This window comes from Psammomys obesus, unplaced genomic scaffold (assembly GCF_907164565.1).
Source record: "Psammomys obesus unplaced genomic scaffold, mPsaObe1.curated_primary_1811, whole genome shotgun sequence".
NCBI lineage: Eukaryota > Metazoa > Chordata > Mammalia > Rodentia > Muridae > Psammomys > Psammomys obesus.
In genome coordinates this window covers 2821966-2844483 of record NW_026596147.1, presented here as the reverse complement: position 1 = coordinate 2844483, position 22518 = coordinate 2821966, and positions in this window count along the sequence as shown.

Sequence of the window (22518 nt, the reverse complement as noted above, 5' to 3'; positions counted from 1 at the left end):
ACTAAATGATGACTGATAAGTCTGTGATTTATGCTATCAGGTATGCTAAACAGGTTGTTTCTGGTACATAATACAAAAGTGTAGTATAGTCCTGTAACATAGAAGTATAAGGAATAGAGTTAATTGCAGGATGACATTGAGTTAAACATGGTAAAGATATTGAGGGATTAAAACCATGTTTGCTAAAAACAGACTCCAATACACACAAAAAAATTATACAGAGAAAGTATCTTAGAACTTCTGTTTGTAAAAGAGTGAAGAAACAGGTAAAATGGGGTTGATCTAAGGGAAAAGTTGACACCCAGTGTTATTGCAACCCAATGCTACTCTCAGCCTTGATCAGAAAAGCTTCTCTTCGCAATTAACAGAGGTAAATGCAAAGATTTGGGGCTGCTGTGTGTATTGATAATGAGTAGCAGTTAAGAGCTCAGGTTCAGAGAACATCATAGAAGTGGACTGATTTTCCAACCAAGAACCATGAATGGATATAACCTAGAACCTCTGCTTGGACATATGGACATAGCCTATGGCAGCTCAGTAAGGGGAACAGGGACTGTCTCTGACATCAACTCAGTGGCTGGCCCTTTGACCTCCCCTCCCCAACCCCGAGGGAGGAGCATCCTTGTTAAGCCACAGAGGAGGATATTGCAGCCAGTCTGATGAAACCTGATAAACTAGGGTCTGATGGAAGAAGAGAAGGACCTCCCCTATCAATAGACTTAGAGAGGGGCAGGGAGGAGATGAGGGAGCAAGGGTGTGGTATTGGAAGGGAATGAGGGAACATGCTACAGCTGGGATACAAAGTAAATAAACTATAATTAATATAGAAAAATAAAAATTTAATTAAAAAAAAGAAAAAAAAGAAGTGGAGGTGGAACCAGAAGATAGGGAAGAAAGCTGCAGAAATAATACCTTCTGGGCATGATCCAGCCATTGCAATCCTGGTCGCACAGCAGCTGAGGTTGCTTTCAGGAAAACCTCATGTGTCCCTACCCCTCACGCTGACCTATCAGCTACTGGTAGTTTCTTTGGGAGAGGGAATGATTGTTTTTAGGTGAGTAACTATGAAAATGCGGCCACGTTCCAATAAACAGTTGCAAACTCATGGTCACACAAATGGCTCTAGTTAACTCAGAGGTGGTCACAAAACAAAATGAAAATACATGAAGGCAAGAAAAGTACTTTCAGAGAATGGGGACTGGGATTTGACAGTGGTGAAAGTGAGGTAATACAGAATGTAAGATGAGAATGAGCAGGATATGCATGAAACTGTCAAAGAAGGCGTTTTTGTTTTAATTTAAAAAGTTGTTCAAGAATTTGCTCACAGTGCTGAACCTCTGTCTGCCATGCATTCATTAGTGGCAATGAGACAGGAAACTGCTAGTGTTTTCAGGCACAGGTATGCCATGAGACACTTGAAATCTAAGGAGAGCATTATGCAGCTGATGGAAACAGAGTAGAGACCCACAGCCAGACAACAGACTGAGCTCCGGGAGCTTTGTAGAAGAGTGGGAGGAAGAATTGAGGGAGCTGGAGGGGTCAAGGTAACCACAAGAAGGAGTCAAGGACACCTACAGAGTAAACTAACCAAGGCCCATGGGGGCTCACAAGGACTGAACTACCAACCAAGGAGCATGAATGGGCAGTACCTAGATCTCTTACACATATGTAGCAGATGTGCAGCACGGTCATCATACGGGTCCATTAACACCGGTTCTAGGGCCTGACTCTGACTCTGTTTCCTGTCTTTGGATCCCTTTCCCCTATCTGGGCTGCCTTGTCAGGCCTCAGTGAGAGAGGAGGTGCTTAGCCCTGCAGTGACTTGAGAATGGCAGGGGGAAGGAAAGAGGATGGCATAAGGATGGGACTGGGAGGAGAGGAATAATGTGGGTAGGATCAAGGTGTAAAGAGGTTAAATATATAAAATTAGTTTTTAAAAAAAGGCATAGTGGAAGAGGATGTGCTCAGTCCTGATGTGACTTGAAGTTCTGAGGTCGGTTGGTAGGGGAAGGGGCGCTCCCCTTTTCTGAGGAGTAGGGAAGAAGGGATGGGGAAATCAGGGAGGGAGAATGAGATCAGGAGGAGATGCATACCATCAGGATGTAAAGTGAATAAATGAAATTTTATAAAAAGTGGTGTATAATGTCTGTCTGATATGCTGAGAATAGATCACTGGGAGAAGAGAGACAGAAAACATGTAAAAGTCACCTGAGACCTGAGATACTATTATCAGTCTGTGATGGTGGAGCTGGTGGGAAGCAGTTGAATTCTATGCACATGGAGAAGTTGGAGAGAACAGGATGTGTTGATATGCTGCAGAAAGTCATATAATAAGAGAAGTGTGATCAGTTTGCGCCATAAGCATTTAGAAGGAGATATTAGTTACTTGTTATAATAATGAAGGGAGTAGAAGAAATTTAGTATTAGACACCTTAAATTTAAAATTACTGTAGATGAGGCCATACAGAGTTTAAGTAAGTAGTCAAATATAAAATTTTGGAATTCATAGTGGAAACTTAGAAGGAAAATGAAACAAAGACACCATCTAACAACTAAATCTAATCTGAAAATATATGTAGTTATAGCAAGGAGAGAAGAGATGGAAGAGTAAAAATCGTGGGTATTCCAAATATCTTCAAACTGAGAAAAAAAGAAACAAGAAAAAAAATGTTTAAAACGTAAGTGAAGATACACTTCTGATAGAACAAAATGAAACTCTCATCAAATACAACTAAAGTATGAAAAATTAAGGCATTGATTTAGAAACATGAAAGCAATATGTACTCTTCAAAGATAACTTTTGCTGAATCAAGTTGGGGCTTATAATACAGAGAATTTTATAATATTAAGTAAAATCAAATTTCCCTTAAGCATGTTTTCAAACTGATTCAAACTGTGGAGAGACAAATTAAGTGCTTAGTTAGCTTGTATGTGAGTTTTAGTTGGCAAACTTAAAATGCATTTATATTTTATGTAGATGGGGTCAAACCAAAGGAGCAGTCGAATTAAAAGATAATTTAATGATTTAATACTCGTCAATGAAATTCCAGTTAAAAATGACATGAAGCACTGTTTCACACCAACCATCTGGTACTTTGTGTTTTCTAGGATATAAGAAATACAAGAAATCAGACTTAAAGCAATACTTTAAGGATTACATGTGGTAACAGCCACTTAGAAAAAAAACAAGAGAGTATTTAGCTTATTTTTAATGACATCTTCCATATGTCGTTATTTGTGAAACTTTCTGAACACAAAAATATATAAATATAGTAGACTATTATAGAAAAAATGCATAAAATAATGTTCTCTTAGAAGAAAGGGAAATGGGAAAGGATGACCGTGATGGTTGTAACAGAAGCACACACTAAAATATAACATCCATGGGTACAGTATAATGGATATCCATTATGCTGCTTATTTTTAATTTTATTGATTCTAAAAATTAATATTTAAGCTTACTTAAAGGTTTACAAAGAACATTTGTAAAATATTTAGAGAATTCTTTCTGTAAACTGGTTATTTGAAAACCATTGATGTACTGACATGAACTTATAAGAGAAGAAAACTACAAAAAAAAAAGTTCTAATGTGAAAGGGATAGATCAAGCTCAAAGCTTCATAAGTAAAGGAGGAGTGACAAAAATTCCCTGTCCATGTCATTAGGTATTTTGTTTTACCCATTTTTTCATTCTAAGTAATAACTATGCATGTTTCAACTTTAAATAGTTACTAAAGAAAAAATACTTAATGACAAATAATTTTAAAATAGAAAATTTACCATATGAATGAAGATGTGACAGCTCAACAAATAAATTATTTTCAAATTTTTCACAGCTACAGAGATTGCTCATGAGTTAAGGTACATGTGGATTTTGTAAATAAGCTGAGTTCAGGTCTAAGAACTCATGTCAGGTGGCTCTAACTCCAGCTCAAGGTATAAAACCCTCTTCTGAATTCTGCAGCCACTGCCACTCACATACACACATACTTACATGCATATATACACACACACACATTATATACATTATACATAGATCTACAGATATATGCATATATATACATGCATATACATACTTTTTCTAATTTCCAAAACACAACAAGTAAACTGTTTTGAGTACACTTTAGAAAGAATCCTATGGTCTCTAATCTCTATTCATAATTAGATATAAGGTATTTCTTTTTCACTTAACAAAAACATATTAACACCCCCGTCATTGATTTTTTGGCTCCTCTGCTCCCATTTCCTGTTCACCTCTCATCTTTACTTAGTGACTGCTGTTTCTCAATTCGAACCTCATACTGTCACATAGCTCTGCAACTGTTGTCCCGATTAAGTCACCCAAAGTGTGTTTTTCTCCAAAAGTCAATGAACTCAAATTAACAGAGCACCTCATTGCAGGTACTTTGCAAAATATGTGCCTTCGAAAGAAATGGTAGTATTAGCTACATAAATACTAAATCAGTCTTGTCCTCCATTTTCCCCATAATACTACCTAGTGTCCAGTTGAAACTAAACACAATATAGCCAGCACTGGACGACACTCTAGGCTCTAAGTGCAACAGGGCAGATCACAAGCAGCATGTGATGATAAAAAAAAAAAAAGGACAAAAATGCAAATAGATCTGCTTTCTTAGAACTATATTCCTCTCCTGCAATGTCCCGGGAGTCGTGCTAAACTTAGAAAAACAAACGCATCACTACGCAGTCAGCAGCATGTTTTAGTTCTCAAACAGGAACAGGCCCTTTCCCAGTGTGTGCTTGCACTAGACAAGTTGTTTGGAAACACGGTCTGTGTTAGAAAGTTAAGGGTGAGATCAATTTTCTCTACAGACCCTGATTAAACAGAATGTGGTGCTAAAGGAATTGATGGTCCTACTTAATGTGTTTTACCATTTCTTTAGTTCTCTCTTTTACAGTGTCTTCCACTCAAGTGTCTATTTCACAAACTTTGTCATTGATCAATTTAGAAGTTCCAAATGGAGTTAGGCACTGGTAGGGATTGAAAATGGTTACATGGGTTGTTAAAGTAGGCTTTCGTTTTGAGATTCTGCCTTTATTATGGCCATATAGCTGGGGTCCCTTGAAGTTGATATTATCTAAAAGTGGATAATAGCACAGAGAACTAGAGGGTGGAGAAATGAAAATCTCTAGAGTCAGCAAGTATATAAAAAAATGAAAGCTGTGCCGGATAAGTATACATTTTCACAGCTGCGTGTGTTCACCGTACATCAGTTATAAAAAGGATTGTTTTCTATATGCAGCTCTCATCTTCCTCCTTACATAATGGGCTCTGCAGACATTCTCCCATTTTCCTCAATTTTAAGACACCAGAAACACTGTGAGGTCAGTGGAATATAAGATTTGTCAAAACCATGGTTGGCAGGCCTATGTACTGACACTAGGCATCACTAAATCTTTTTGTCTTAAATATTTTATTTTATTTTTTGTGGATGAGTGTTTTTTCCTACAGGTGTGTATGTGCAGCTCATGCTTGCCTGCTGCCCCCAGGGGGTCAGAAGAGGATGTCAAATCCCCTAGGACTGGAGTTTTGAACTCCAGTTGGTGTCACAACATGGATATTGAAAATTGAACTTGGATTCTCTGCCAAAGCAGCAAGTATTCTTTGCTGATGAGCCATCTTTCTTGCTCAGACTCTTGCTTTTTTAACTCATGACCAAAGGGGCTCAAGTATATTGCATCAGAATTAGAAATCATAAGTTATCAGTTAAAAATAAAAATTTTAATTAAAAGCCTGTTCTTTGTAATTTTAACTTCTTCACCTCCTCTTCCTTAACTAAATCCGAAATGAAAATTAAAAGAACTTCAACATAAAATCATGCCAACTTTTTTAAGTGCTTAGGACTACAATGACTGAAAAAGGAGGACCCTCAACCTGTGACCATCTGTCCTAAGTATCAGCATGCCTGCTGGCTCTGAAATGCTTTGTCCACAGCCCCTATCAGCTAGACATTCACAAATAGATATTTTGCTAATAAGCCTTCTGTTCCTACTCAAGACTTCAATGTACACCACTCAGCTCCTCCAAGTCCATCAACTATAACAATACCCAACAGCCACTCTCGGACCATTCAATGCTAAACTCTCCAAAAATTTAAGGTAATAAAAAATAGACTGTATGTCTCCTGTGCCAATGAGGTCAAGTTTCTTTCCCACTTTGTCTTCTAACTGTTTTAGTGCATCTGGTTTTATGTTGAGGTCTTTGATTCACTTGGACTTTAGTTTTGTGCAGAGTGATGAATATGGATCTATTTGCACTTTTCTACATGTACACATCCAGTTAGACAGCACCATTTGTTGAAGATGCTGTCTCTTTTTCATTGTATGGTTTTGGCTTCTTTGTCGAAATCAAGTATAAGTAGGTGTGTGGGTTTATTTCTGGGCCTTCTATTTGATTCTATTTATCCACCATTCGGTTCCTGTGCCAGTATCATGAAGCTTTTATTACTATTGCTCTGTAGTTTGGCTTGAGATTGGGGATAGAGATACCTCCCTCCAGATGATCTGTTGTTGTCCAGGATCATTTTGGCAATTCTGGGTTTTTTGTTTTTCCATATGAAGCTGAGAATTGTTCTTTAAAGATTGAGGTATTCCAGAAGCAGAAAGACACACATGGTATATACTCACTTATAAGTGGATATTAGACATATAATATAGGATAAACATACTAAAATATGTACACCTAAAGAAGCTAAGCAAGAAGGAGGATCCTAGGTAATATGATCAATCCTCACTCAGAAAAGCAAATGGGATGGACATTGGAAGAGGGAGAAAACAGGGAACAGAACAGGAGCCTATGACAGAGGGCCTCTGAAATACTCTACCCAATAGGTTTTCAAAGATGCTGAGACTCATAGCCAAATTTTGGGCAGAGTGCAGGTAATCTTATGAAATAAGGGGGAGATAGAAAGATCTGGAGGGAACAGGATCTCCACAAGGAGAGCAACAGAACGAAGAAATCTGGGCCCAGGGGTCTTTTCGGAGACTGATACTCCAACCAAGGACCATGCATGGAGATAATCTAGAACCCCTGCACAGATGTAACTCATGGCAGCTCAATATCCAAGGGGGTTCCCTATTAAGTGGAACAGACATTGTCTCTGACATGAACTCAGTGGCTGACTCTTTGATCACCTCCCCCTGAAGGGAAAGCAGCCTTGCCAGGCCACAAAGAAAGACAATGCAGCCAGTCCTGTTGAGACCTCATGAGACCTGATAAGCTAGGGTCAGATAGAGGGGTAGGAGCACATCTCCTATCAGTGGACTTGGAGAGGGGCATGGGAGGAGATGAAGGAGGGAGGATGAGATTGGGAGGAAATTAGGGAAGGTGCTACAGCTGGGATACAAAGTGAGTCAACTGTAATTAATATAGAAAAATATGATTAAAATTAAAAAATAAGTGCAAGATATAGTCTCATCTCAAATTATAAACTATTTGGCTAGCAAGATGGCTCAGAAGATAAATGTACTTGCTGCTGAGACTGACAACCTATGTTTGATTTCCTGGACACACAAGGTAGGAGTAAAAACACACTTCTGCAAGTTGTCCTCTGAATTCTATCAATGACATTACCACACACAATAAATGCATCCAAGAGAAATATTTTAAGTTTCTTTTTGGTTCTTGCTCTTTTGGTTTTCAGATACAGGTTTTCTCTGTGTAGTACTGGCTGTCCTGGAATTTTGCTCTATAGACCAATTGGCCTCAAATGCAAAAATCCACCTGCCTCAGCCTCCTAAGTTCTGGGAATAAAGATGTACACTGTCACACCTGGCTATTTTAAGATTTTATTTGAACTAATTTTAAAACTGGTGAAACAGTTTAAATATCTTATACAGGTAGTACAAAGCACTAAAGAAAACAATTACTTATGTTTTCTGGGTGATTGTTAAACCTTAATCAGAAAGGATTCACTGTGTAGATGATCTTTAAGCAGAAATGAGATACAAATGATCTGAAGTGATGTCAGCTCTCTTTAGCGTCTGAAGTAAAGATGAGTATAGTATTCTAAAGGAGAAATAAGTTTGGCACTGCAAGGGGCATGCGAAACTCAATCTTCGTGGAGAAGACAATGAGGAAAAATAAGGGTCTTGCCAGATAAAGTCAGAATGTCAGCAAGGTTCAGCTCTAATGTGGTGAGAATTATGTTGGATAACTCAGATTTATTCCAAGAGCCAAGAGAAGCTGCTGATATTTTCAGAGAAACGGAAAGCATGACTCATTTTATCATTACAAAAGTAAGTCCAGTGCAAATCAATGTGGCTAAATAAGAATAGGACATGAGAGAAGTTTTGGGAGATTATGATGCTAGTTAGTTGCATGGCTATGGGTTAGGGTGATGTAAACACAATGAAATAAAAAGATTTCTGTTGAATTTTGACATTATAATATTAGAGAGAGGGACTGGTGGGTTAGGAAGTAGACGAAAAAAGTGTACACTGAAGGAAAATCCTAAACACACACACACACACAACTAGGTTTACAGAAATAATACTGTCCATATAAAATATGAGACAGCAAATAGAAAATCAAATGGCCAGAGTTCTAACTAGAGCATTCAATGGAGGACAAGTTTAGGAAGAATCAGGAGAATCATGCTATTTTGAGACATTGATTAAATTTGGTTACCCCCAAATAAATTAGTAAACAGACTGATAAATGAATTAGTTTTAAAACTTGAGGACTACAACCTTTAGTATATAAAAATCCATGACAAGATATTGGGAAGACACTCTGTGGTCTCAAAGAGTAAAAATAGTTATCATGGGAAAAAAAAAACATGATGAAAAAATGCTTTATCAAAATAAAAACTAAACACCATTCAAATACAGAGATTTTGCAAATATTAGCAGGGAGCTAGTAGTTGGGAGATAGCTATAAACATGCTTTATCATAATATCCCTGGGTCAGATATAAGAAGACAAAGTTAAATTTAACTAAGATTGGGGATGTGTGCAGAAGGAAGTCAGGAATATTTATAAGAGTCTGGTCTTTGTCATGTAACAAGACACCTCCATTCTCAGTTAAACTTTAACCATGATACTTGTTAGAACAATGGTAGGAAATTTGAAATTTCATATATTTAGTTCTCAAATTATGATACTGAATTTCCTCTTTTATTATACACTTCACAGTGTTTTTTTTTTCACTATCTTTAAAATTTAAAAAAAAATTTAAAGACGTTGGATTGTGCATGGGGAGTTTTAACTAAATTAGTCAACTTTAGCCTGTAACTTTAAATAAAACACATACTCAATCTTTTAAACAATGTTTAGGCTGTATTATTAAATAAAAAGCAGGGCTTCATCTATGTGATAATAATACAAAATGTTTAGTGAAGAAAATCCTAACCATGAAAAATTGGACATAGTAGTAAAAATGGTGCCTCGAGTTGACTTCCAGTGGCTTAGCTATCCACATAGCAGAACCACAACTCCAGTGAAGCAACATTTCTTGGAATTTACATTTTAGTTTGTTCTGGAAAGCTCAACTAACTACATTTTATCACTATAATATAGTTAATTTAAAACATGAGCTGGATGCTTCCTGTTATTTCAAATTAACATACAGAGTGTGAGATAATATATATCATGCATTTGTAATAGTACCTGGTATACAGTTAATGACCAATAAACATTAATTATAATTTTAATGACCACAAAATGCTAGTTAAATAGAAGAATGTAGAAAATTATGCTATGCAAAGACTGTTTATCATCTTGAAAGTATTTTTATTATTTTAATAAAGCAAGAGCAATACCCAGTACTCTCTTAAATTTGCTTCCTATTGGCTTCTGAGCCTGTGATCAGGACATTATTGTAAACCATGATGACAAACCTGATCACCACAGCCTTACAGCTCTTGCAAAGGTTAGTGTGCCCCTGTCCCTCTCACGCTTGAGATGTCTAATGTGTGTCTATTTACATGTCTATCTTTACATATGAAGGCTTACAAACGTTAAATGTCTCACTACCACAACTCATGTATTGGATAGTGTGGAGTAAAATGAATAACTCATCTTCTTTTCAATTCCAGCAGTGCTAGAGAGTTAATCCAAGGCCTGTTCTTTCAACGCAAGCACATTTCTGCTAAGCTGCACTCACAGACTAAAGTAATTTCCACTAGTTAAGACGAAACATCTTAAATTTTATTTATTGTACTGGCTAGTTTTGTGTGTCAACTTGACACAAGCTAGAGTCATCACAGAAAAAGGAGCCTCAGTTGAGGAAATGTCTCCATGAGATATAGCTTTAAGGCATTTTCTCAAAGATATATAGCTATATCTTTAAAGCTATATCTTTAAGGCATTAGTGATCCAATGAGGGAGGACTCTGCCCCATTGTGGGTGGTTTCATCCCTAAGCTGGTGATCCTGGGTTCCATAAGAAAGCAGCCAAGGACCATTCATTGATACAACCTAGAACAGATGTAGCCCATGGCAGTTCAGCATCCAAATGGGTACCCTAGTAAGGGGAACAGGGACTCAGTGGTTGGCTCTTTGACTCCTACCCCCGAGGTGAGGTGGGAGCAGCCTTGCCAGGCCACAGAGGAGGACAATGCAGCTTGTCCTGATGAGACCTGATAAGTTAAGGTCAGATGGAAGGGGAGGAGGACCTCCCCTATCAGTGGACTTCGAAAGGGGCATGGGAGGAGAAGAGGGAGGGAGGGTGTGAATGTAAGGGAATAAGGAAGGGGGCTATGGCTGGGATACAAAGTGACTAAACTGTAATTAATATAAAAAATAAAAAATGTAATTACAAAGAAAAGAAAGCAGACTGAGAAATACATGTGAAGCAAGCCAATAAGCAACACTCCTCCATGGCCTCTGCACCAGCTCCTGCCTGCAGGTTTCAGCCCTGCTTGTGTTCCTATCCTTCTGCTAGTGATGGACTATGATCTAAGTGTGTAAGCTCCAATTTGCCAGTTTGCTTTTCTCTTCCCAGTTTGTTTTTTGTCATGATGTTTTGTCACAGCAATAAAAACCATAAATGATTAGTATTATTATTTTTTAGAAGAGACTTCACTCCCTAGAAAAATAAGGTAGTCATAATAACTACTTGTAATCTGAGCACTTAGGAATCAGAAACTGGGTTCCCGGGGCATAATGCCTAGGTTGGCTAGCCAGACTGTCTGTTTCCATGGGTTCAATATGATATTGTCTCAATAAATAAAAAGTAAGGAGTGGAAGATACTAGATGCCAACTTCAGTTTTCCAAATGCATATGGTAACCTCTAAACAAACATGCATCAACATACATGGACACAAATCACACATACAAACATAAATAATAATAGTGATCATCATAATAAATAACACTAGCTACTGAGGCCCAAAGTGATCATCAGTCTAGAGGTTGGCCATCTAATCTTAAAGTCCAAAATCTAAAGTGTTCCAGAAACCTGACCGCTACACACCAATGTGACACTACACATGTAGAGTTTCACAGATTCACAGCTGACCTTCTACAGCCTGTCTTAGAAAAAAAAAAAAACAAAAAACAAAAAAACTGTCACAAAAATATTTTATAAAATTAACTTTGGGCTGTATACATATGTGAGAGAGAGAGAGAGAGAGAAATGCATTTGTGTATAGACTTTTATATTAGCCCAAAGGTATCTCACTGAATATAAAAATATTCAAAATCTAATATTGTTCAGAATCCAGAATACTCCCTTTCCCAAGCATTTCAGATAAAGGGTACTCATCTTCTATTAACAAAATCTGAAGAATTACATTTATTGTAATATATAAAAATAGTTAAAGCGATAAAAAAACAGCATAAAAATACTAATATTAAAATATAGGTGATAATATGTTACATTTTGGAAACAAGAGGAATAAAAGTTAAACATACTAAAATTAATAAAAGTTTTTAAGGTACATATGTTCATATTCACTGAGATATTTATGAAAAACGTTAGTATGAGAATTAAAATAGCATTTATATTTGTTATAAACACATTAGCTTGGTTTTATAACTCTGGTATCATTATCATCATCATCATCATCATCAACAACATTCACTGAATCACGTCTCTTGGGACTGAGATCTAAACTCATTTCTCCAAGACTGGGCACATCTGGAAGTAAAATTTACTATTTCAGGGTTCAAGAGGATGACATAGGAAATTCCAGCTTCGGGATATTACATACTATCTAGTCTCCTGAAAGAGCTGATGGAGTTTCCAGAAAGTCGGCATATTAAGCGTGTCAAACAAAAGCGGCTAGATTATAAAACATAATCCTAGAACAACTGCAAAGGGAATAGCATGCCCCCGATGATCCATCACCATTAGAGAGTCACAGTTGTACCCCAAGGGGGAAGAATCTGTGTCCCCAGATTCCACTGCTCTCAAGTGGAGCACCTGACCAGATGCAAGGAAAAATTTAGGGTATGCCAGTTGAGATCCAAAGTAAATAAGGGGCCAGCACTGAAAAAGAAGAAAGAGAAAATAAACTAAGCATAAGACAAGTTTTCAACTCAGGAAAAGCTTCAGAATTTCAAAATATAGTTTCCCTCTGAAAATATACATAGGTGTGTAAATTAACTTTGTGGCCTCTGAAAGCATGACTTTTTTCAAAGTAATTTTCTTACAGCAATAAGTTTAAGTTTAAATTACCTGGAATGTAAGGTCCTCCAATCAAATAGATTATATAGTTCATCTCCAAGAACAAGTGTTAGACTTTATGTTCTTCTTGAAAATATAGCTTCTAAAATTTCCATCATAAATATGCCACCAGACATATTTGTTAAGGCTAGTAGATCTAGAGTTAAATTATTTGGACTCAAATCTCAACCTAGTAAATTACTAGGGTTGAAATGTTTGCTAAGTTACTTAACATCTCCATATTTTAGCTTCTTTACCTATAAAATGGGTAAAATTGCCAAATGCACTAACTACTTACAGGGGTATTCTGAAGATTAACTGGCTTCATGCTTTAAAGCACATAGAAAACTGCCCAGTGAATTATAAATGACAAATAAATGCATTATTTGCGCTCTATAGCATTAGTCATAGCAATGTAATGCAGTTCGTTTCAGTCGCCGTTCTGGACAGTCTATAGAGGGTTCAGCTAGGCCTCATGGAAGCTCTCTCTTCTTTCCATTCATTTTCCACTTTTTGCTTAATTCCAATAAAGTCAAAGCCTTTGAGAAAATTCATTAAGGAAGCCTGGGTAGAAAAAGAATAAAATGAGGCAGAGGGCCTTCTAAGGTATGGGGAGACAACTACAGAGAGAGACCTATTATACTTTACAGAGTAAAGTTGTATCTGAATGAATAATGTTGAAGTTGCTTTGACCTCAAAACTTTTTCTTTCATTTGATTAATTTTTGTTTGTTTGTTTCATTCATAAAGAAAAAGAAGAATGGAAACAGGAGGAGAGAACCCAGAATGTGTTTGAACCATGATTTAAAAAAAAAAAAAAAATGTGTTAGAGAAAAAAGATTTAGGGAAAAACATGATCCCCAGTTATCCCATATAGAAATACAGTGCAGAAAATGGAATAAAAAATATGGGGAACAGAACAGAGAATGTACATTATAAAATATGGATACAGAAGGAAGCGTGCTGTGCAATCCTGGTACTGCAACCTGTCGAATTGCCTTCAGCAAGTCCCCACACCTCCTTGAAATGTGAGTCAAGATAATGTCCGTTCGGTAGTATAAGATCACGTGTGTTAATCTCTAAAAAGAAATGTCTGAGGAATGAAAATAGTAGAACACAAGCAGTTAACTGAGTCACCGTTAGTATTATCACCACTGTTTGAATTGCTGAGATTTATGGCAAATTATTGAGGTTTTTAAATATAAATTAAAAGATTATTATATCATTTTGATTGTCACTTTTTTTTTTTTTGAGACAGGGTATCTCTGTGTAGACCTGGCTGTCCGGGAACTCAATTATGTCTAAGAAACATTTCCTTTTTTTCTTGATTTTTCGAGACAGGGTTTCTCTGTGTAGCCCTGGCTGCCTTGTAACTCACTCTGTAGACCAGGCTGGCCTTGAACTCAGGGATCTGTCTGCCCTGCCTTCTGAGTGCTGTGATTAAAGGCATGTGCCACTACTTGGCTACTACACAGTTTATTTTTTCTTATTGGATAAATTGTGCTTTTAAACACACACACACACACACACACACACAGAGAGAGAGAGAGAGAGAGAGAGAGAGAGAGAGATTTCCAAGTAAATAGAGAGGGGAAACCTACCAGGAGCAGTGGGCATGCTATGAGTGGTGATGGAGAAAATAAAATAATCTTTACAAAGTCATAAAAGGCTGCAGAAGATTTAAATCCAAACTTCTGATGACTAATTCTTCTCTTTATTCTTTAAATACTCTGGAAAAATAATTTATCAAAACATCTAAGAGATATTCAAAAGAAAAGGGAATGATATTTGATTGATAAGTAACTAGAAACCTGACATAATTCTTTAATTCCAATGTAAACAAACAATCCTCAATTCATTCTTAAGGAATTTATAATCTCCATATTTTTATGAATGATACTTCTCTAGTTATACATAAAACTAAGTCTGAAAAATAAAGTGGAAAATCTTGGTATTCAGGTGGAATTGAAAGCGTTCAGGAAGGACTTTTGCATTTAAAATTATTTTGTATGGAAATATACCAAAAGCCAAATTAACTCATGGATGTGATAACGTGTATGCAAAATTTTAAAGTGTTTTCTAGAATACATATAAGCCACTAAAATCAGAATTGATGAATAAAGTTATAAACAACTCTGTAAACCATGTGAATATTGATAGCAGAAGCAAACCAGGCATTAATCTCTCTTTTTAAAGTAGCAATAGAGCAGGGTTGTAGTATTAATCCCCCTTGCTGCAGTAAGAGTATATTGGTATTAACCACTTCTGCAATAATTACAGCATAGTGGCATTAATTCCTCCTGTTATAACAGCGTAGCAGTATTAATCCCTCCTGTTATAATAACAGTATAGCTGTATTATTAATCCATCCTGTTGTATTAACAACTCAGCACTATTAGTACCCCTTTTATAATCACAGCATAGGAGTATTTATTGCTCATAATGACAGTACAGCAGCTATTAACCCTTTACTGCTACAGATTCCGAGTTAACTAATTTATTTCTCACAGTATTCATTTCTTTTTTAATTTAATTTTTCTATATTAATTACAGTTTATTTACTTTGTATCCCAGCTGTAGTCCCTCTCTCATTCCCTCCCAATCCCCCCTCCCTCCCTCATCTCCTCCCTGCCCCTCTCTAATTCCACTGATAGGGGAGGTCCTCCTCCCCTTCCATCTGACCATGGTTTATCAGGTATCTTCAGGACTGGCTGCAAAGTCCTCTGTGGCCTAGGAGGGCTGCTTCTCCCTTGCGGGGGGGGGGGGGGGCCTCCTAGGCCACAGAGGACGCCGCAGCGGGTCCTGGAGAAACCTGATACACCATGGTCAGATGGAAGGGGAGGAGGACCTCCCCTATCAGTGGAATTAGGGGGGGGCAGGGAGGCGATGGGGGGGGGGGGGGGGGGAGGGAGGGAGGTCAAAGAGCCAGCCATTGAGTTCATGTCAGAAACAGTCCCTGTTTCCCTTATTAGGGAATCTACTTGGATACTGAGCTGCCATGGGCTACATCTGAGCAGGGGTTCTAGGTTATATCACAGTATTCACTTCTAAAAGCAAAAATATTCCAAAGAAACAGAACTGAGTTGCACAGAAATTAAGTTTCAATATCAAAAACATAAAGACATAGAGTTTGAATTTACAAATTAAGCTATTAACCTAGTATATGGTCGGTGAATCACAGAAACATGCAGGCCATTTGTGTGTGTATTTTATGTTATACGTAATAAAGATAAATATTGTGGAATGTGGTAAGGGAAGAGACACAGAAAAGTACAGATGATGAGAGTGGCTTTGTACCAAATAGATCTGGAAAGGCCACATCTGTGAACTAGATTGTCAGGAACAATCACACACAAGGCAACAAGAACCCGTGTACTTTCATGGTGGCACTGAAGATAGGGTCACGTTTGAATTTTATCTTCCATTCAAATAGCTGTAAAATATGTAATTCCTAGCATGTGTTAACAGTGAAACTCTTAAGTAATTTGATAAATTACTCAATTAAGCATTCAGTGAAATTTAAAGTACCATACAATATCCACACTCACAGGTAGCGTCTCCTTAACAGCCATCAATTTTACATTTCTTTTTTTTTTTTTCCTCTTCCTATTCTTTTTTATTTTTTGCTAGCCATGGTAGCAGATAACTGTTTTCCGCAGGTCAGTTATCTAAGACAAGAAGGTCAGGAATTGAAGGAAAGCATGGTCTACATATTGAATTCCTGGGATACACAGAGAGAGTCTATCTAAAGAAAGGAAAGAAAAATACAAAACAAAACAGAGTATACAAACAAAAAATTTATTTTATCTTCAAGAGTACTTTCATAGAATATTTTTATTTAAATTAGTTAAATTAAACACCTTTTTATTATTGATGACACAATCATATTTTCAAATAATGTGCAATCAATAATTTGAAATTTTCTATTCTATGTGCACATAAATGTGTATATTATATATATATACTTATATTAAAAATTTAGGTTTGAGTTATTACTAAAATTCTTATTTTAGCTTGATTTTTCAAAACTAAATAAACTTGAAATCAGTTTTCATTGGAACTGTATCTCACTAAAATTGTAGGTATTTTTGTTTGCTTGTTTTTTTTTTTCAATTATGTCACATGTTCACATGATAAGATCAATGGCAATTTTACCTTTCCTTTTCATTTTTGTTTTAGAAGTAATCACCGAAACCTATTTCATACATAAGCAAATGGAACTTTAGGAGTTTGATTGTGCCATATCACTCAACCATTTGAAGGTTTTGAAATGTTCTATATTAAATCTAAGGGTAATTTATCAGTTAAAAAAATTGTCAGACTGGAAAGGTGGCTCAGTGGCATGGTGATACACACCTTTAATCCCACCACTTGGATACTGAGCTGCCGTGGACTACATCTGAGCAGGGGTTCTAGGTTATATCCAAAGATGGTCCTTGGTTGGAGAATCAGTCTTAGAAAAGACCCTGTGCCTACCTCCTGTCCTCTCCCGGTCTTACTAACTTCCTCTTCTTTTATATGATTCCCTGCACTCTGCCCAAGGTTTGGTTATGAGTACAGGCATCTGCTTTGATACATTCCTAGGTAGAGTCTTTCAGAGGCCCTCTATGGTAGGCTCCTGTCCTGTTTCTTGTTTTCTCCTACTTCCAATGTCCATTCCATTTGTCTTTCTAAGTAAGGATTGATCATCTTACCCAGGGTCTTCTTTCTTGTTTAGCTTCTTTGGGTGTACTGATTTTAGTATGTTTATCCTATCTTTTAGGTCTACTATCCACTTATGAGTGAGTATTTACTGTGTGTCTTTCTGCCTCTGGGATACCTCAATAGATCCATATTTACCACCCTGCACAAAACTAAAGTTCAAGTGGATAAAAGACTTCAGCATAAAACCAGATGTACTAAACTGGTGAGAAGAAAATTGGGGAAGAGCCTAGAACTCATTGGCACAGGAGACAGCTTCCTGAACAGAACACCAACAGCACAGGCTCTAAGAGCAACAATCAATAAATGGGACCTCATGAAACTGAAAAGCTTCTGTAAAGCAAAGGACACTGTTGTCAGAACAAAACAACAGCCTACAGATTGGGAAAGGATCTTCACCAACCTTATATCTGACAGAGGACTAATATCCATAAAATATAAAGAACTAAAGAAGTTAAAAAACAACAAATCAAGTAATCCAAGCATTTCCTCAAAATCCACCTATATACCACTCTTAGGCATATATCCAAAGGAGGCTCAAGTACACAATAAGGACATTTGTTCAACCATGTTTGTAGCAGCTTTATTTGTAATAGCCAGAAGCTGAAAACAACCCATATGCCCCTCAACTGAGGAATGGATACAGAAAGTGTGGTACATTTACACAATGGAGTATTATATGTGGGCCTAGGACCTGTGAAGGCCAGAAGAGGCTGTTGTATCCCTTGGATCTGGAGTTACAAACTGTTATGAACAGCCATGAGGATGCTGGAAACTGGACCCAGGTCTTCTGTAAAAACAGCAAATAGTTTTTTATTTTGTTTTGTTGTTGCTTTTTCAAGACAAGTTTTCTCTGTGTAGTCTCGGATGTTCTAGACTTACTATGCAGACCAGATTGACATGGAACTCACAGAAATCTATCTGCCTCTGCCTCTTCCCTATCAGTGGACTTAAAGAGGGGCATGGGAGAAGTTGAGGGAGGGAGGGTGGGATTGGGAGGGAATGAGGGAGGGGCTACAGCTGGGATACAAGGTAAATAAAGTGTAATTAATATTAAAAAAGTAAAAATTAATGAAAATAAATCCTTATTAACTGCTAACAGATTCACTCTTCAGAGCAATCTACTTTGCAAATAACTTGTACCTAGCCATCTGAGTCATAAGGTGTTACAGAATCATTCTCTTCATGTCAATCAAGTTTTTATATCCTTGTGTGATGTGGACTGTGCTTTATGAGAAGAGTAAAAAGGAGTTAGGCCAGAAGACTAGCTCTTATCTCCAGCATGTTGCCTGGAAGGTCAACTCTATGAAAAAATAATAATAATAAAATGTAAAACTAAAATAAAATTCAAAAAGTTAATACAATTTATACCAGGTTTTTAATAAGTAACTCACTGCACTACTCTAACAAAGAACCAAAGATTTGTGGTCATGAACAAAGGGCCTTTATGTTCTCACAGTACTGGGGGCTAGTGGTCAGATGTCATGGTTTCAGCAGGCTTCTCCTTAGCCTGTACCTGGCAGCCTCATGTCCATGTCCTCAGATGGTCACCCATTTACCTACTCTGTGTTTTCCTTTCCTCCTCTTCCAGAGGCACAAGTGATATCAAAGAAAACCTATTCATAAGACTGATCTAAAACCTTGGTCCCCACATACAGTCACGTTCTAAAGTATTATCATGTGGAAATTTGGGAAAGAAATGATTGAGACTATACAGTGAGTGAGCCCTCTAGTTCCAGACTAGGCTTCAGGGTACTCCAAACTTCACTTGTAACAATTAACTACAGGGATCCCTGTTCACCAGATGAAAGCACAGTGATGTCCCCTCTCAAAAAAAAATAATAATAATAAAATAAAAAAACTAATAGGCAAAGTCCAGTTTATAGGCAAAATATTTCTGTCCATAGAAATAGAAATTCTTACATGCAAATGTTAGCAAGAGTTTTATTTTCAATAACTGGAAACTGGACACAGTCCAATGTCCATCTCCTGCTGCTTGGATTACTCTACTGTGATACATCTCGACAATGAATACCACTCGTCAATATGAAGGAACTACTGATACATGAAACAATATGCGTAAGCCTGGAAGGCAAAGATGTTAAGTGATGGAAGCCAGACACCAACGTGGCTACAGCATCTGGATTCACATATGTGACATTCTAGAAAAGGTAAAAGTTTGGGACAGAATGCAGATCAACGATTGCCAAGGGCTGGAAATGGAAAAGGAGACTGACTTCAAAGGGTACCAGAGAGCATGATGAGGTGACAGAAATGTTCAATTGCTTAACTGTACTCATGGTTACTTGACCATACACATTTGTCAACATCCATCAATTGTACAACTTAAGTGTGTTGACTTTGTTATAGGTACACTGTACATTAAGTTGATTTCTTAGAAATAGAGCAGACCAAGAGCTATTTAAATTCTATTTTCATAATAGTCTATCATGGAAATTTTGCAAAAATTTTTCACATTTATTTTGAAGAAAAAAAAAACTAAGTGCACACACAAAAACACAAGTATATAGATTAAAAAAACACACAGTAATATATATTGTTTTAATTTTATTTTTTAAATTTTCATGCAATACATTTTGATCGTAGGCTGTCATCTTCCCCCACTCCTTCTTGTGCTAAAGGAGAAAGCTGTCATTTTGAACCTGAAATTCATCTGGAAAGTCACTGAAGAAAATGCCTCCTGCATTTCTTCTTGTTTGGGTCCCCATGCCCCAAAGCCTTCCTGAGCAGTCAGCAAAGACGTGAGTAAAGGGTCCCTCTCAATCCTCATTACTCATCTCCATGGCCTGGAGCACACTGAAAGGGTTTCATACACTTTTCGGCTCTGTCGTTAAAGAATTTTGTACTGAAGTGTTTCCTCAAACAATAAAGCACGCTAATTCTGTGAACGAAGTAGCACTCAGTAGACAGCACAGTAATTTGAAGGGTATCAGAGAGCTAAAGTGGAAAAAAGTAAAGATGGACCGAATTTTGTCCAGAAGAGCTTTTTCTCCAACAGAGGACAGATGGGGAGGATATTTGTGCTTAATTTCAATGTTCTGCAAAAGTTAACACGTCCAGCAGTCGAGCAACACCCCCAGGTTTCTGGCAACTGACAGGAACACTTTATCCTGAATCTTCAGCTAGATGAGAGACTGGGGATTTTGAACCCATCTGGAGGTACACTAATCTCTTTGCAATGAAGCAAACCAGGAACAGGCCCCGAGGAGACACATCTACCCCAGACACGCAAAGCCCTAATCCCCACAACTTTCACATTCTGATTAATTACAGGTACCAGGTTTTCCTAGTCGCTGACTACTCTTTCATTGGGCGTTGATTTGCTTTAACGATTCCTGACGTTTCACTGAGCACATGAGCTTTCTCACAGCCATTAAAAATAACAGCCTCTCTCTGTCTCTGGCAGCAAAGGAGGTTTATTCAGTGCTGTCAAACTGATGCACAGTTACAGGCTGTCCTCCATGCAACTCGCAGCCCAATTGGTGGAACATCAAGAATAATTATATCAAATGACCACGGAGGCCGACTCAGGATGTGCAAATGGATGCCTCCCTTCAAATGTGCTCTCTGGGGTACTGGGCTGGTTTGGGTAACCAGAGTTTCTAGAAACTTACCCTCTACTCCTCATTTCAGTGTAAGGACCTGACAGGGAAGCTCCTTTTGGAAAGCTGTACTCGGAGAGACCAGCCTAACCCTGGAGACTTTTCCTAAGAAGCGGTGCCTTCCCTGCCTGTATAGAGAGAGGAAGCTATCAGGATAAGAATGTTAGGGTGAGTGGAAGGGACACCTGGTGACAGATTCACTTTGGAGGCCAGCGTGAAGCTGTTGAGATCAGCAGCTGGAAATGTGGGTGATGGTACAGTGTGCTGCCCAGGGGAGTCTGAGGGAGAGAAAGGATTAATGACCTCTGAGCCTTGGTCTCTTCCCACCCTTTTCCTGAAATGCCCAAAGCAGGGAGCTAGTTATCAATCAAGCGAGTGAAATATATCAGTGGATGGATTTGCTTTGCTACAGTGACAGCTAGCTCCACTTTTGAATACTCTTTGAAAACAATTTTTACTGTGCAATGCTGGAGAAAGCCAACAAATAATAAATCTGTCACAGCACTCACCGAGTGCTCATAAATGCAGTCAGCTTCACAGCTGCAAAGGGATGCCATTCCTAAGCTTGAAAAGTTGCCAGTGCTTAATCATTTCATCTGATATCAATTCTCATTGTGGGTGGTGATTTGGGTAGAAGCTTACCTTCAGCACTTTAGAAATGGGTGAGGAGGTGAGCTCCTGTCCCCCAACTGCTACCTGGTTAGCAGTTTAGAATAGAGAAACAGATATCAGTAGGAGAACCAACCATCCTTTGAGTACTGTTTGTTTTATCTCAACTGTCAAAAGTCACACACAACAATAAATTCATGAGTGTATGTTTAATTCAAAATATCTGCACTGAATTGTGCTTATCTTGCATTGTCATTGATAATGGAGGAAAAAAAGTCTTATGATGAAAACTTTAGAGCCTCTGGGACCTGTCTAGGACTCCAGGACACCACAGAAGGCCTTCCTAGACTTCCTCCTTTATCCTCCCAAAGTGGTCCTCATTATTCCACATCCCCAGAAGAATACCCCCAATCTATCTATGTTCTGTGTCTTTGAAATGGGGATGAGGCAAGCCTTTGGGGACCTGGGTTAACCTCTAACAAACCCTCCCTTGACAGCAGCAAGAGTTTTATGCAAAGCGGTGCACTGAGAGGATGTATTTCGGCAGTATCCAGCAGCTTCAGTGTGATGCAGAGAAAGGGCCTACTGGGGACGTCAGAGGCTTCAGCATGAACAGGGAACAAGTGGCTTCAACTAAGAAAAATGCTGTTTCTAATTAGGACCAAGTTTCCAGATTTTCAGAAGTTTCCCATTTCCTGAGAGGAGCCAGGTCGCACACTTTCCCGTTGAAAGTAGTAAATTACTAGATTTGAGGATAACAGCTGTAAACATCTGTAAGAGGTGTTTTGTTAAATTAGCTGTCTTTTTCCACCTTAAGCTTTCCCATACCTACAGTGTATGAGTGTTAAGAGGTCCATGCTCACCCTGCAGGATTTATTCTTCTATAATGGCTAGGCAGATCATCTCACTCAGATGATATTTCATCTGAGAAATATTCACCACAGAAATATCTCCC